Raw genomic sequence first — 17162 nt, 5'->3', positions numbered from 1 at the left:
CCCAGGCTGGCACATGTCACTAGGAGCAAAGCCAACACTAGACAGACAGGGTGTCAAGTGACTCACCGCTGATCACTGCTTGTTACTGGGAGCACAGGTGTGGAGGAATCTAAGAACGGGAAATGCAAACTTCTTGCATCAAAGGAAATAAGGGTGGCTAATGCCAGCTGTTCTGCAAGTAATTTGGGAATGAAGTGGAAGAGTTAGCAGCAGCTAACTGGTGGGAATCTAGTTTTTCTGCAAGCGCTGCTCTAGCAGGGTGGGTTTCAGAGATAATGCTGCCAGTTTGAACAAGAACATATTGTTTTTAATAGCACACATCTGTCCTTTCTGTTGTTGTCATGAAAGAAAGGGTAATTTCAAACGGAAATCACCAAATGGGAGCTGTGCTTCAGACTGATTTTTTTCCTATGCGTACAACTAATATGCAGAGATGGGAAGCCATTTAAAATATATAGCACTTTTCAGGCAATCCTTTAAAACAATTTCTGATTAATTCTCACAACTCTAGAAAATACTGTCTATCTTTTTTTTTTTTCTTATGCATTATTACTTCAACAGAGAAACCTGATACTGACTTCCCATTGTTTGCCCAAAGCAATGAGTGAGCTGCCGGTAGGGATGAGTTTAGAAGTTAAAACTTACCAATTCCCAGGTTTGTATCTAAGCAATCACAGCACATGTCTCTCTTTCTCAGTGAATTCATGTCCCTTTCTAACTGTTAACACAGACCAAAGCAGGTGACATTTATACAGGATTGCCTGACTGCAAGCAATATTAATATTTGCAATTCTGTAGCCAGCCCAGAGTAATTGTTCCCAGACCTTCACAAATCTCAGTGACCAAAGCCTCACAGCATCTCTGTGAAGTACTATTTGCTTTGCAAGGGGGCTGAGTAACGAAGCATGGAGCGCTCATGGGACATGCTCATGTTCACACAGTAAGCCTGTAACAGGACTTGATGTTGCCATCAATGCCAGGTCATTGCCAGATGTTTCAGGAATGCTCTCAGTCTTCAACCTATGTGCAGCTCAAGAGCCTATTCTGCCCTTCCTTCAATTCAGTTTTCAGTCAGAAATATTCTCCACAAGGGGCAGAGAAAAGATGTAAGAAGACCCTGTCCAGTGATCTGGAAGAGCCTCATCAAGGCTAGACATCCACACACAGAAATTTTGCAGGGTGAAGAGAGCAGTCACAAGAGACTCTATTGTTTTGGGTCTCTAAACAAATTTTTGGGCTGTGTGCAGTGTAACGTGCATACCATTTAACCTTTCAACATTGTTAGTTGTAGGTGCCAATAAACTCAATAAGGGAACATTTGAAATCAGTCTCACCTAACTGTAAAATCGATGCTACCTATCACAACACAGTAAAACGCTGAGGCTTCAGCTGTACTGTACGGTTTCAACTCCTAACTACACAAAAACACATACAATGCTCTGTAAGATACTGCAGTCCTGCTAAAACAATTTTCATTAAATGCCTCAAAGAGCTAAAGAGGTTGTTATCTGAAAACAAAGAGAAAGCATTTAAACCACAAGGCACTTGGATTTCAGATGGATTCACACTCCTATTTTCGTTACAGAGACAGGTAGAGGTTCCACATGAGTGGCATGGCACAAGGTGCTATCCACGGAGTAACTTCTCATGCCAAAAGAACTTTTGATCTCAATGAACAAAACAGATTACACATACTCTCACACTCATTCACAGTGGAAAGGTGAGGCAGAGAGCACCCATCAGACATCCTCTTGGAGTTGCCTTAAACTTCCTGTCCCTGCACCATCTGACCTCTACATGAGTTAGAACTTCCTGCAAAAAGGAAATTATTGCCCAATAATCCAGGATGTAAATATAAATTGCGATAGGTTATTTCCTGCTAACTCCCCGGTGCAGATACTGTATTACACAGTCAGAACATCTTCTTGTGGTTAAGAGGATTACATTAAACCACATAAAGGCACTCTTTAGTTATCATTCCACCACAGGCAGGAGATGCAACCACTATGATGATACCTGCGCTAGCTGACAAGGCACAGGCTGTATTAGCACTACCAGCATCCTAGGTACTTACCTGGGCAGTTGATGCCTTTGCTTTTAAAATAAAGCCCTCAGAGCCTTGAAGGAACAGCCCTTGCGCTTTCAGAGCTAAAGTGCATAGAGAAATAAAACTATAAACCTGTTAAATGCTAAAGATGTTATTGTTTAAGATAGATATTCGTTCCTTCACAGTCCATAATCTGACCAGGTTTGGCTACATCTAATAGCTCCAGTGAGGAAAAAAAGCAAACAGCAACTGTAAGAAGAGAGGATTTTTGTAAGTCAGTATGTGTGTGAGTGGGGATGGTTTTATGAATTTAACCCACCCAAAGACAAGCAGGTGCAAAGAGTTGTCCCCTTTAACGTGGTATCACACAGCATCCAGTTGCCACTCTGAGCTCTGACATTCCCGAGTCTCCTCCAAATGCCACCTCCATTGCACTGCACTCCTGAAGCAAAGTCAGGAAGAAGCACAGCACATGTGGCATGCTGCACTCTAACAGCAGAAAGGATGTTTTGGCTGCTGACTCCATAGTAAACCCTTTCTTTTCATTAAGGATATGTCGAAACAGTATTTCACTGGCAGACGCGGTCTTCTGCTCAGACTCAAGACAGCTGTTTACAAGCCTTGTTCACCTGCGTCCGTAATTGGGGCTCTCATTTGGCTATGGCCTCTTACCTCTCTTTCCCACATTAGAAACTCCATCTCAGGAGAGGAAGTGCTTTAAAGTCTGGCTAATTAACTCAGCAGGAGAAAGTCAGAACTCAAAATCTGCCCTCCCCTATCAGAAACTCCTCACCCTGCAGTTAGGAAACTTGATGCTGCTGACAACTCTTAAAACACTCCTCCCACAGGAAATGTATTTCTCCCATAACTTCTGGGGAATTACTCCTCAACAGTCTCAACACAAAAAATCCTAGGAAACAGTGACACCCACATACACACACACCTTCCCAGAGGCAAGTGCAGAAACACTAAGGACATGCACATGGCTATTGTACTTGTTCAGATGGAGCTTCCAACCTCCTACATGAGTTGTCTGATGACGACAAGGATCTGCATTTGTGACTAAATTGTTCTGCTCTGGCACAGCAAGGCCGGGCAGCAGGACGCCTGCACTCCTCTCTCATCTCTGCCACTGACTGCACACCCCAGTCCTCAGCCACTAAACACCAGCGGCCAAATCTGAAAATGAGGTGCCTTGCGGGAGAGGCATGGCTCCAAGATCCCCAGAGTCTTTAGCTCTCTCTGACTTCCATCATCTTTGAGCTTTCAGGACCCCTGAGACCAGAAACGCACAACCAGGCATCCAAAAATGGAGGCTGTGCCTCATTAGCCTGTATGAGAAGCCATGTCCTCTGCTGTTTTACATGAGTAGTGTACAACCATATACATCTTAGCACAGCGATGCCTATTAATACAATATGGGGATGTTGCATATTGGCCCTAATCTCTCTCTGTTTCACTTTATCCTCCTCTAAAATGGAAATAAATAATACCCACACAGCATGGCAAAGCACTTTGTAATCCCCAAATGAAGGGTTCCGTAGGTGTGAAGTATTCATAAGATGTATTTATTTTCAAACTGCAAAAAAGCTTGATGCTGTGTTCCCTGGCTGTGTTTAGCAGACCTCTCCGCTGTGCAGATCTGAAGCAGACATCAGGGGAAGGAATGCTGTGATAATCAACTCCAAATCCCGCAATCTATTTGTTCTACTAATTAAAGGAATATTTACTTAGGAAGCAGGTTTACACTAGATGAATAGTTTCTAAGAACAAATATGATTTAATTATGTGTAGATGCAAGAAGCACACTACATATTAAGTAGATTAATTTATTCTCACTAAAAATATGGACAAAATTGGTGCTTAGCCATTAATTTTCTATGTTGGAGAAAAGAAAGGGTAAGAAAGGGTTCACAGAGTTGTCTGTTTTAGAAGTTTATTTAAGAGTGATCTGCATTTTTTTCAAAAAGAACCAGAATAAGTCCTTTGCATAAGATAACTTCATTTACTCACCACATTTTATAAATGAATTGTACTCTAAAAGAATAAACTTTATGGAATTAAGTAATAAGAAGGCACCTTGAGGAAGGAATAAAGCAGGTTGTTAAACGATGACGTGATGCGTGAGGATGAACACGTTAAAGAAGTGCCACATAGCATAGTTACAGAGTCCTTACAGGGGCCAAGGCAGAGCAGGCCAGTGCTGAAGACTGTTTGATGACACATAAACTCGCAGCATATCAGACCCATCCATTCCCACATTTTGAGTGAACACCGGACACGGTGTGGCTATAGGAAAGCAAGAGGCAACCTATAACATGAGTTGTGTGGAAGAGTCTCTCTGCCAACAGCTATTTTCTTTAACAAACAAGACAGGCTCCCAGCCTCTGAAAGGTGACAAATGCTTGAGCAGAAGAGTAAAGAGAAGGTCCTGCTGGGGCTTCAAACAGAAAGATGGCAACTTTGAACTGAACGCATGGATTATAGCATACAGAGTGTATTGCTTTAGTTATTGAAAGAGCTGAGAGAGAAAAGCAACACAATATTTTGGTATCAGACTAATTTGTCAGAATGTTTCATTTGATGACACTGCGGATAAAACAAAAATGTATTTTTAACAATTATCATAAGTATTCATAAGGCATCCATCAACAGCATTTGGCCTTGCTTTATAGGAAAAAATAATTTCCCAGAAAGGGCAGGGACTATTTCAAGGCCCTTCTGCTTTGACATAAAGAATTCATCATATTTCAGCTGCCAAAAAAGAAAAAGTGACTGTGACTGCAGGACTCTCATTCATTGCTTCCCTCTACCAGCTTAGACAAGTGACTCAACTTCTCTTTGCCTCAGCTTCTTCCCTGGTAAAAAGGAAATTTGTTCACTTAGGAATCATAAAGGACAATGCAATGAGTTTGCTATATTACAGCTGGATAAGGCACAAAATAACACTTTTTTGTAAATTCTTCTTCCTGTCCTCTACATGTGCTACTAAATATAGTAGAGCAAGACAGTTCTAGTTGATTCTTCTCTTTCTTCTTACTGCTGCCTTTCATTTTCTGCACAAGCTTCCTTCTTCTTTGATATCGTTGAAAAACAAGAAAAATTTACTGGCATCCCACCACACTTCAATGTGCTGTTACCACCAGGTTTCATACCAACCAGAAAGTTGGCTTTTCCTGTTTGCTTCTGTGTTTGTAAATATGTAAAAGGCCTCAGTTCCCCAAGATACAGACTTCGGCCTACACGTAAAGTTTTAGGAGTCTTGCTGAAACAGAATACAGCTAGTCTTGTGGGTGAAAATTCAGAGGTTAATATATTTTAAGCACATCTCCAGTTCCTACCAAGGTTTACCTACTGCTGAGTTCAGCTGAGCCTGTGTTCAGCTGAATGGTGGAGGTAAAGTTGATTCTGTCTGAGGTTGGGGAATGGACCAGATGATGTGTCAAGATCTGTTCTGTGAAAGTCTGGCCACCGGTACATGAAATTAAGCATCCAACTGTTTATCAGATGCAGTTCAATATTTCATTACAATGCTTAAATCTCAGCCTTTAAAAAAATTTAGAAGGATATGGGAGAAAGGATACACAACCTTTGAAACCCTCTGTGAAACAGAGGGGCCAGCAAAATACCAAGAGCTTTGTAGCATTTTGGAAATTGATAGTAGCCCATTTTTATCAAATAAATGTTGTTGTAGCTGAAACAACACAGATTGCAGACACATTTGTAGCTTTCTGTCTTACAGAGAAGCCAAAGTTTTCGGGGAAAGATCTTCCTACATCAATCTGCTTTGAAGTGCTTCCTACAATCATGATAATCTGTTCCAGAAACTGGTCATAATAGAAAACACCATTTCAAAGCAGTCTACAAAGCACATTTCTAAAAATGCTTTCAGTTACACCTCAATTGCAAATATGCCACTGAGCCACTTACTTTTTCATCAGGGAAGGTTGGCTGTGATAAGCATGCATTTTTCCGGATCCCCTGCCTTTTAATCGTGTCTATCAAGTCATTGTAACTGACAGACATGTTAGCTCTGCTATTCAAAACAAATAAGAGATGCCTAAATTATACTGCTGCATTTTAAAGAGGTACCGTCAGGTTGAAAACCTGGGGCCAACTCATGCAGCCCTGACTCAGGTAGCATGCCAATTTCAAAAGCAAATAGTCCTTGGATAAGAGCTGCAAGACGTGAACTTTTGGGGGTTTTTAAGTAAAAAAAAACAATTTTAACTTACATAACTGGAACTTTTGCTACTGATGCCCCTTGGCATAGGATCAGGCCTTAATCTCTTCTACAAATGTCTTAGACCATTAGAACTGCAGACATCAGATTATTTCCAATTTTTTATACTGTTAATTTAAACCTCTGATTTTACCAGGTAGAAGTCTGCCGTGTAAATAATCCCACTGGTTTAGGTCCCTGTGATAACTTCAGTGAAGCACTTCAGTAGTTCATTTGGTCTATTTGTGGAGAAAAGTCTTACTCAAGGTTTTTTTTCCTTCCTCAGTCGAATCAGCTTGGGAAAGGGAAAAAAAAAAAGAAAGCCTCATTATTTTACTTCTGTTTCTAATCAATTACTTCTGCATCTCATGCTCAAACATTTGGGAAGCTTAAAATTCAACAGAAATAGGGATCTTGTTTTGTGTTTTGTTTTAATTAAAACTGGAAATGCTTTTGATGCTGTGTTTTGCAACAGCGTAATCTTGCAGACCTAGTTTTGGAGGGTGCCTCTGGACTGATACCATCCCTATGCAATCCTTTTCCATAGGTACAAACTTGTCTTTGAGTTTTTGGGCTCATACTGCTAGTCCTCAGTCAAACACAACCACAACTCTTCAACGGGGCTGCACTAGTGTATCTGTGAGTAGAACTGGGCTCTGGCGCTTTTCATGGACATCCAAGTCCTTTGAGAGCTTTGTAAAGAGATAGCAGAGTAGGCTGCCAGAAAATAAAGTTTTCATTAAATGATAACATCTTTCCAAACTAAAAACAGAAATTGTATTACTTATGGGAAGGTTCTAGTCCTCTCAGTTACCTCTAAGTATCACAGTTAAGGTTAGTGCAGCCCAACCGTACACTAGTATAAATTTTGGAAATAGTTGAAGAGTCTTTGCCTTGTGTTAGCAATCAAGAACTCAGGCTGGTAATTTCTCATCCACAGGTCATTTCACTGAAATGAGTAACACTTCATGCATTTGTACAGATTGCAAAAGTGAGTTTTATCCTGCAGGCCCAGATCTTACACGTGCAAGAACGGAATGGCTTCCCCACCAGAAATTCAAGCTGAACTCTGCCCTCAGTTAGTTTAAAGTGTCTTTTCTCTCTTTGCCTACATCATGGTGCTCCTGAGTGAAAGACAGAGTCTGGTTATGCCCTGCAAAGTACAGACAGACGTTGTGACATTTCCCTGCAGAGAAGTCCTCTGATACAACGCTGCTCTGATTTACAAGCAGTATGGCTTCTGCAGTCCCTACCCACCTCTCAGCCATAGGAGGATGCTCCAGGAAAAACCTGCTGCCAGGAAAAAACCTGCTGTTACCTTTTACCACTACAGCTACTCCAGTTCTTCACCAGGCATGTATCGCACCAGGCTCCTCATGCCAAGAGCTTCCTATACCACTATCCCTATTTTCTGCCTTCCAAGCTTATAGTCCTTTTCTCCTGCTATGTATCTGCTCAGTTCTGCTCTACAATCTCTGCTGTTCAAGCTCTACCAAACCTTTGCAGCTGTCAGCGCTACTGTCCTCTTTGGCCAGTAGCATCCTTAGAAAGCATATAGAGAAGAGCCATCAGGTAATAAGGATTGAAAAAACACAGGAGAATCCAGTATCATACTGAAATATCACATAGAAATTAAGAGATTACTTGACTGCAGTTCACAAGTACTTCCACAGCAAGAAAATATGATGCTCTGCTCTCCAGATGAGATCACAACAGGACCAAGAACCTAGCAACTGTGAAACTAAGAGGCAACATAATCACAAGGGCTGCTGCATTTTAAACAGTTCACCAAGAATTGCAGTATGCTCTCTTCCTTCAGAAATATTTAAATTGAAATTGGATGTTTGTTTAGAATAGTTGACCAGCTTGAACATGAATCAGCTCAGGGAAGTTCTGTGCCTTCAGGGAAAACAGATAAAATGAGGAAAGCACCTTTCTGGAGTTACCATCCATCACTGTGGAAGGAGGGACTAGATGGGAAAGAATCCCAGGAATCAAAAGTAAAACATAAAGTAAAGAGTGAAATGCTAAAAACCCAGTTCACATGTGTTCTCTTACAAGTCGATGTTCTTCATTTGAGTAAAGACCAAGTGATCGTAAAAAAGACTTCTTCCCTGAAGTATGTCATCTTCAAATCTGCCAATGAGTTTTCAATGAAAAAATAAATTTAGGTTTGTCAGCCTTGACACACGTTGTCTTTATGAAACTAGGAATGAAATATAACATTGGGAGTAATCTTATCCAGTCATCTTAACTAATTTAGCATTTTGGATGCCTTAGCTTATGAACTTTACAGAGAGATTCTTGGCAAAGAAGGATGGCATTGTAACTTCAGCCTTCTTAAAATTAACTCACACCAGCTATTCTCAGTAGTACCACCATTATCTGCGAAACTGTGCTCAAATGAAGAATCAATAAATAAATATGAAGAAGAAATTTAGGGGGAAAACGAAGTGCTATTAGCATTCCAGGAGTATAATAAACTCATAATTCTCCAAGGCAAAGCAGTGAAGCCTGGATTTGCAAAGCAACCACAGACAAGGAGGTGTGCAAAGCTCATTCCAAATATAAGTTGGTTTAATATTTCAAAGACCCATTAGAGGAAACACATAGCATTAGCAATATCATAGTTTGTATTCCTGATATACAGTCCTAGGCAAATACAGAAGGCATCTAGTAAATTACTCTCTCGGGAACAATTTCTGTTGGTTAAGGGGGGAAAACATTAAATCTTAAATACGTGAATCACTTGCTTTTGTTTTAATTCAATCTATATAGACGCATGTCTGTGCGTGCATATAAAAATACAAAATATAGGAATGATCCCCAGTTAATCTTCAAAATGTTGGGACCAATTGTGCACATGCGATCAGGAAACTTTTTTTCTCAAACTGTAGTCACGCTAACTTGAACTGAACTGCTTTGGTGAGTAAAGGATTTGCACGATCAAGTTACCTACTGGCAGTGTTTAGCAAGGAGATAAATGCAGTCTTGTAAGGCACAAGTCTAGGGCTCTGATGCAGGAAAGCAATGAGATGAAACATTTAATTCATAGGATTTAACTACATATTTAGAATTAAGTATGTGAGTAAGTGTTTTCAGGGGTTGTAACCTTGCCTCTGCCAGTAATGAACTCTATGACCTTGAGCAAGCCATGTAAGACCAGACTTTTCACAGACCTCAAAGTCTAATTCATACTGATCTCAGTCGCTGGCAGTCCCGCTTGGCGCCTATCTGCATCGTTATATTTCATGATATCTTTAACAGATGAGCACAAAATTCTCCAGGCCATAGTCCTTTTATGCATCAGTTTCTCTCCCTGATGATTATTTCTTCTGACTGATGAGCATGGTTGTCAAAACGGAACTAAGGGTAAGTTGTACTATTATATCACTTGATTATCCTCACAAAGCAGGAACTGTGGAATTCTTCATAATTTGTATTATGTGTTACTTGACATCATCCTTCATCAGTATTGGAAGAGCACATAGTTACAGTGCATAGTCCTATTTTGCATGTTGAATGAAGTATGAATCTTTATCCTACCACAAGCCACTAATGATATTCTTTCCCCTGTTGTCTTTTATTTTAAGTAGGTGGTTACTACGTGCAATTACAAGTAAAAGCTAAGCTCTCTAAGACTGGAGGAGCACCTTGGGCAGAGGCAGGAACTGAGTCTCAGCTTTTTTTTTTAATGAAAATGCCATTCATATGTGGAGCAGACCCCAAAAAGGTCAGAGAGTGAAATATTAAGTGATTTATAAATATAGACGGATTGTCCTGTCCAAACCATGTGTTTGAAAATCTCCTTCTGGCAGACCATCATCTTCAATCAGGAAGAGAGAGCAGAGAAAAGAACGTGAGGCAGGGCAGGGGGATCTGTAATCACTCTAACAAACTTTTGAGACCTAGCCAATTTTTCCTTCCCTGCATTATATATACAAGCTACAAAAAGCATCTCTTTCTATGTTCTTGAGTTTACTATATTATCCCGTCAAACTGAGTTATCCAGCGTGAACTTCCTACCCTTTCCTTTCTTGTCGTCTTAATTTATTTTCCCCTAATCTTTGATCTATTGTAAATCAGCATCATAGGAGATAAATAAGTAAACTTTAGCTGAGACAGCAGGCTAAACAACTTCCACGTGGCCAGGCAACACAGCAAAGCAATTAAACCTGTCCAACAGGCCATCCGTTGTCAGCATCATCTTTCCTTAAGAGGCTAGCCCCAAAGTGTTGCCAGATTTAGTTCCTAATCCTACCTCTGAGTTGTGCAGATGGTCCCAGCACCCACCCAAAACCTCCTTGAAGTTACTATGAATCTACACGGCCAAGTAAGCTTGTTGGCCCTGATTCTGTTGCAAGAATGAGGATGTGGCCAAGGTCTCATCAAAGTTTGTTTCCTGCCCTTCGAGAAGACAGGCAGGATCCTCCTTTCTCATATATCTAGTCATAACTGTCGGAGGCGTATTTTGGAAACACCAGTTTGATCTCTGAGTCAGGACACTTTCATGCCATGTAAGAAATTTTCATTCTGTTATCTTTTCAAATAAAGTTAAAGCTATGTTTTCATTTTTACTCTACATCAGTAACCTGCACAAGGTTTGCACTTGAAATGAAAAATACTACTTTTAAAATGACAAACACTGAACACAGGACATTTGTTACCACTAAAAAAAGCCCTCTCTGTCTATGGAGGAGCATAATTCATTCACTGATACACGCACCCACATTTTCTCCAGGGAGTTTCACAAATTCACATGCACTCCCAGCACTAAATTTTGCATTTCAATCTAGGCATTAGCTATAAAAGACATGTAAAATCTTATGTAGTCAGACAGAAGCTGTTCCCTATTGGCTACATAATAAGCACCTTAGGTGGCTCCAGGGTATAAAATTGTTCCAAAAGGGGTGTGGAAAAAATTACACTGCATAAATTGATTCCAGATCCACCTGTTCCAGGTGCCAGCAAATATATTTTGGTAAAGCCATCTGCTTGTCTTAAAAGCTAACAGTTTTTGAAGACTATGGCACAAGCAATCTGCAAAATATACAAACTTCAGAAGCCACAAACTGCAAATGGCTTATAGATCATCTACATAGGACTTAGCCTGGCTGTTCTGCAGGACTGCAGACTGCATCTCTGCTTAACATCTGAGCATATCCAGCATCAGGGTATGTATGTCCTCCATAACACAGACGGTTCAAGGCTACTGGAGGATCTATTTGGCATCATCAGATCCTCACATATTATTCCCAATTACGGAGGCTGCCTCATGGGTTTGAAGTTATAATTAAGCTTTTGAGTGCAGCACAACATTTGACAGAGATAAAACTAATGACTGTGGTTCTTCTCTGCAGGTTGCTACGTCCCAGCTGGTCACGTGTTGCTGCACAAAGGATAAAGTCAAACCTTTGAAACTGGCACTCTGCAATTTATTTGGCTTCCAGCAACAGTCTAATAGGGAGTACATTATATATTGAGACTAGCAAGCCCATAAGCATTTAGCCTGCTCAACAAAGCAGGTGACCCACAGAGGTCACACACTGCTACGGTTTGTGTTTATCAGGGCCTGATCATGTAGGGTGCAGTTTCCCAGAGACGTGTTAACAAGAATGAAGAACATGTAGCACCTTGTAAGATCAAGCTCCTTCACAGCAGCTTCTGGGAAGCAAATGTCCTGTGCTCTCTCCACAAATGACCTCTTACTGAAAAGCAATGAAATTACGCAGATAATTATAAACTCCCAAGGTGTTCACAACTGATTTGGGCATTAAGACTAGTAATCAGCATGTTTACTTATGATCTCATTTAAATCTCACTAAAAAGTAAATAAAGACACACCAGTCCTTAGCACAGTGCTTTGGTATATGCTTAATTATAAGCACATGAATAGCCTTGTCACCAATTCAGAGTCATACTCTGTAACTTGGTAACATCCTTCACATGCAAATTACCTCCCAGACTTATTACTTTCCAAAACAAAACAAACCCGTTTGGTTTGTAGATACATATTTGATAACAGTAATACTTCTAGAGTATCACTACTCATACACCCATCATCAGAAAATCACTTTGACGGATTTTCTGTGGACCTTAAAAATTTGTGCTTTATATGAGTGTTGAAGCAGAGACAACTTTGGGAGTCGCAGCACCGTAGTCAAGGAGACCTCGCATACTGAAAGTCACAGTTGTGCTGTCGGAGCTCTGCTGCACTTCGCTCACATGGTTTGAGCCCGGGGTAAGGAATAACTGCTGTCATGCAGTGTTTTTTGGACAACAATAGGAACAGAGGTGAAATAAATACTGAGGCTAACTGTGCTTGAAGAATAATCTGCAGCAAGCGAGGCACTGTCCACACAAGTTGCAGGCTCAAAAACCTGTCGAAGTCTTGTATCTCATATTCAGACAGCTCCCTCTGAAACTAATGAAAATTGCCACCATGGACAGAGAGGGGACGAGTCCCGGTACTGGGAACACTGGAGGAGTCAGCAGCCCACAGTGTAAAAGGGAGAGAAACAATCCCTACAACAAAATGAGCTGACAGTGAATTGGGGTTTTCCTCCTTAAAAAGAAAAAAAGGCAACAGAACAATAACAAAGAACTGTTGACTTGATCCTCAAAGTCAACAACACTCATATTCAGACACAGACCATTTTGAGGCACAGCAGGGACAGCACTGTAATACACCACGGTTTGTCTCCTGGTCTAAATCACAAGGATTCAACCTAAAATACTGGCAGTTCACCTTCACAGTATTCAGTCTGTAAAAGGTAAGTGCATCACTTAAGATTGACTTTGCAATCTCAGCATGACTTGATACTATGTATCTGCTGCACAACCAACATCAATGAATTTCACCCCTAGAAAATCGTAGTGAATTGCTTCCACCACTATCTGCAGATGGTTTTTCAGTTTTACACCAGAAATAATGTGGCTGGGCATGATCTGAAGTGCGGCAAATCCAGTTGCAGACTTCACACTGGACTGCACCTGAACTCTGGATCTTGGCACTGCCCCAGCAGGGGAACATCTTCATGTTACTACGACAGACTCCTTATTCCTCACCACTTCCCCTCTTTCTTGGGGCCAGTCTGCACTTGCTGCTGCAGCTCTTACTACAAAGGCAGTGAGCAACACTTAGGAGACCTGACGAAGCTGGAGTCCAGTGCATGGCTTTCCAATGACAGACCCTCGGTAAAATTACCCATGGCTCTCAGTAAAAAATGAACTAAGAATAGCTCATCTAATGTTTCCAGGCATATAGATAAATAAAAGGTGAAAAGGTTTTTAAATGCATTCTAAAACCAATATTTTATAAGATGGATCAATATATTTCTCTAGGTTGGAAACAAATGAGTTCTCAAAGAAAGTTAAATTTAGGGAAGAAAATGTTTGGTTTTCTTTCTATGGAAAACAGTGATGACAGTTCCTTGGAGAGCATTTATATGAACAGCAATCCAAAGTTAGGGCTTCATCATGCTCTCCCTAAAATCTGTGGAGTAAGAACAGATTAAGGTTACTGCAGTCAGCCTACTTAATGTGAATAAAAGTAGCTTTGCAGTCAAGCATTGTCCTTAATTTCCAAGCTTTCACTGGTCAAACCAGCATATGGAACTGATGCAACCACAAAGTAAAACAATAACAGCTTTGATCCTGCATCTTTTACGCAGTCAATTAACCTCCCTGATGTCTTGACAAGGAATCACCTGAATAAAGGCTACCGTATAACACCCTAAATTCCCAGATCCCAGTAGTTACAGCACACATCAATACTCAAGGCAGAAAGGCAGCCGTGCAGCAGCGGATTGCTTTGTGGTATTGTTTGATACTGCCCCCTTTTGCCAAACAGCAAGTCAACAGCCTAGACTTTGCACAGAAACTTTTCATGTCATGTATTTGTTTTTAGGAAAACATATTCATGCAGATGGTCTTATTTAACCCTAGCATGACTGCTCACATGGTTATTAATCCTGACTAAAGTAGAAATCCATGTTCAAGCCATGTTTAATATCACAGAGTGAGACTGCTCTCCAGGAACATTTCCTCTAACAAGGACCCACCATGTCTCAGCCCAAGTCAAGCAGGACTTTTACAACTGACTACAAGGTAAGAAGCAAAGACTATAGTGTCTGGGTGTATGTTGCCCCAAGTCAGCTGTCTGCCTGGAAAATAAAGGGCAATCATACTGGATGACCAAAGCCATCTTGTTTGGGCACTTGTTTCATCTCTACTGCAAAGCAACTAAAATCCCATGGCACAACTTGTATCGAGTTTCTATCAGGCTACACACATTCGAACCCATCCCTATGCCATCTTTTCAAGTCTATATGAACTGATCAGGGCCACCTTGTTAAAAGTCATTCCCCACACAGACCCTCATCCCCTATATCTCTCTGTTTGAGCCTTTTGTCTTCTGGGTTTGTGCTTTTTCACTCGCTGGAGTTTGGACATTTTCTCTTCCCTGGTTGCCCCAGCTCTTTGCAGGAAGGGAGGGAGGTCACGGAGGGCAGCCACTGCCAATTCCATCAGCCTAACAGGGTGGGGGGATGAACAAAGCAAATATCTATATTCTGAATGGCGGGATCTCTCTCCCCCCCCATGACTTCAGGATTAACATGTCCCTGACAGGGGAGAACAAAAACTTAATCTCTCTGAGGAAAGAAAGATAGAAAGAAAAAAAAAAAAAAAGAGAAATTGCCTCCACTTCACTGAAAATGCAAGAGGCATAACATAAAATGCAGAGATACCCTACTATAGCCTGCCTAGTGCAGAGTCTACGTATCATCCAGTCCAATCTGAACAGAAAAGTTTTTGACCAAAAGGGAGAAAAAAGGAAAAAAGATATGGATGATTCAAGTGTCTATTTAAAAATGAAATCTCTATTAAAAATCTCATTAAATATCTGCAGGGTTTTTCTTTTTCCTATTGCCACCTTTTCTGCAGTTTATGACCAGTTTTTTCCTTTGGGTGCTTACAAATCACACATAAAATCAGGAGAGCACTTTTCTGTATGAGTAGCTAGTTCCAGCTACTCTCACTCCTCCTCCTTGCCTTCACTCAACCGGGATCTCTACTGATCTCAAACAGCAGTAAGAATCAAAACCCATTATAACTTTAGCTTAGTTGGTTTCTATTTTGTTCACAGCGCAGTCAGCCTCGGGTCTCAGCCTACCACTGAACCCATCCAGAGGCAGAGAGAGCTAACCTCTTGCCACTCAGACTATAATTTAGGAAAAGAAGTATTTTCTGTAATGAGAGGGAACACTTGCACAACAGAAAATGAAACTTCACTATGATCCCAAACCGATATATCCATACATAAATAGTTCAAGGGGAAAAAAAAAAAAAGACAAAAATTAAAACCCAACCAAAAATAAAAAAACAAAAAAAAACCCATGACCTGGCATGTACCATGTTCGGAGACCTTTTTTAAGGACAGGAAATTTATATCTAAGAATCTAAACTGAAACAACAGAATACAGTGAACCTTTAGGACATAGACACTCCTCTATACTTACACTCCACCGAAAAGCCCATGAACAGACAGGTTCAGTACCGACTTGGCAAGCACACCTTTTGTTTGTTTCCTCTGAGGCGTAACAGTAAGCGTGCTCCTGGGCAGCACCGGGGAGCAGATGGTAGTGTTGGAAAATACAGATCTCTAACTTTTGGTGTGGGTGTTGGAGCTGGATCGACAAAGGTCGTTTCTGGGAATCCTCCCCCCAACCCCCCCGCCCCATAAGTTTCTAACAATACACGGAGCTAAGGAGCTGCACAAGAGTCTCTGCTTCCCTCTCCCTCTCCCCTTCGCTTTTGATCTCCATCAGGACGTGAGCTGAAATTTAATGGGCCACCCCTACCACAAAGACAAATTACCATCTGAAAAAAAAATCATTAATATCCCTCCGTCTAGGCTATCCGGCTTTTCACCGCTGCACCCCCTTCCCTCACGCCACAGTCCCACTCCGCGGGTTTAGGGAGAACTGGGAATCTGGGAGGGAGAGAAAGAGGAAAGCAACCACCTCCACTGCCACCTCCTACCTAACGTCCTCTCCAGCGCTGCCGGACTGCAAAAACAGCGACAAGAAAAGCCCCTTTCGCTCCACAGCCCGCGGGGGGCAAGAGGACGATGCACTGGGCGCCGTGCACACACACCCCGCCACGGCCCGCAGAGTGCCCCCTGCCCCTCCATCACCCCGCGCCCGCCGCAGGGCTGCGCCGGGGGCGGCGGAGCCGCGCAGTAGCCCGGGGCTCCCCACCTCCCTGGGATCCCCATCCCAGCGCCTCCCGCTCGCCCCGGCCCCCCGCCAAGTTGGGAAGTTTGCGCGCCCCCCTCCCCGCAGCCGGGCCCGCCGCCCGCCCCCCGGCCCGCCGCCGCTCTGCGCTTACGGGGTGGCCGCCGGGGTCCCGGTGCGGGGCTCACCGGCACATCGCGCTCCGGCTGCCGCAGGAGCGGGGGCAGCCGCGGCTCGGCGCGGCTCGGCTCGGCTCGGCGGGGCTGGGCTCGGCGCAGGGCGAGCAGGGGAGCGGAGCGGCGGCTCTGGCCGGCCCGGCGCTCAGGGAGCGCCTCCTCGGGCCATGCGAGCGGCTGCGGGCAGCGTCCCCGCGGCGCGGCCGGAGTTTGGACCGAAGTCCTCCCCTGCGCTCCGCTGTCTCTTCCAGGCGGCTCCTATCAGCACGGCTTCAACTCTTTCCATCGGAGACCGGGGGGGAGGAGGGGGAGGAGGCGGAGAAGGAGGAGGTAGGGAAGGAGGAGGGAGCTAGGGGCTGGCAGCCCCAACTCGCACTGATGTCAACTAATATATTCAAAGTTCAACAGGGCATTTCTTCGCAGGCGAATCGCCCTCGCCGCCCTCCCGCTGCTCGCAGCCGGCCGCCCCGGGCCGGCGG

General features: G+C 42.7%; 1 protein-coding gene across 4 annotated transcripts in view; it reads right to left on the bottom strand.

Annotated features, from left to right (window-relative positions):
- SEMA5B (semaphorin 5B) overlaps positions 1-16954 on the bottom strand; it is a 277297-nt gene extending 260343 nt beyond the window's left edge. For 3 of the 4 annotated variants that reach the window (XM_054209282.1, XM_054209284.1, XM_054209286.1), the window contains exon 1: positions 16662-16954. The gene's annotated coding sequence lies outside the window, so the exon portion shown is untranslated. The remainder of the gene's footprint in view (positions 1-16661) is intronic. The other variant, XM_054209283.1, reaches the window with a different exon arrangement.
- Positions 16955-17162: the final 208 nt, after the last annotated feature.

This window comes from Rissa tridactyla, chromosome 7 (genome assembly GCF_028500815.1).
Source record: "Rissa tridactyla isolate bRisTri1 chromosome 7, bRisTri1.patW.cur.20221130, whole genome shotgun sequence".
NCBI classification, from domain to species: domain Eukaryota; kingdom Metazoa; phylum Chordata; class Aves; order Charadriiformes; family Laridae; genus Rissa; species Rissa tridactyla.
Note: the sequence above shows the minus strand (reverse complement) of the source record. Positions and strands in the feature narration are given on the sequence as shown.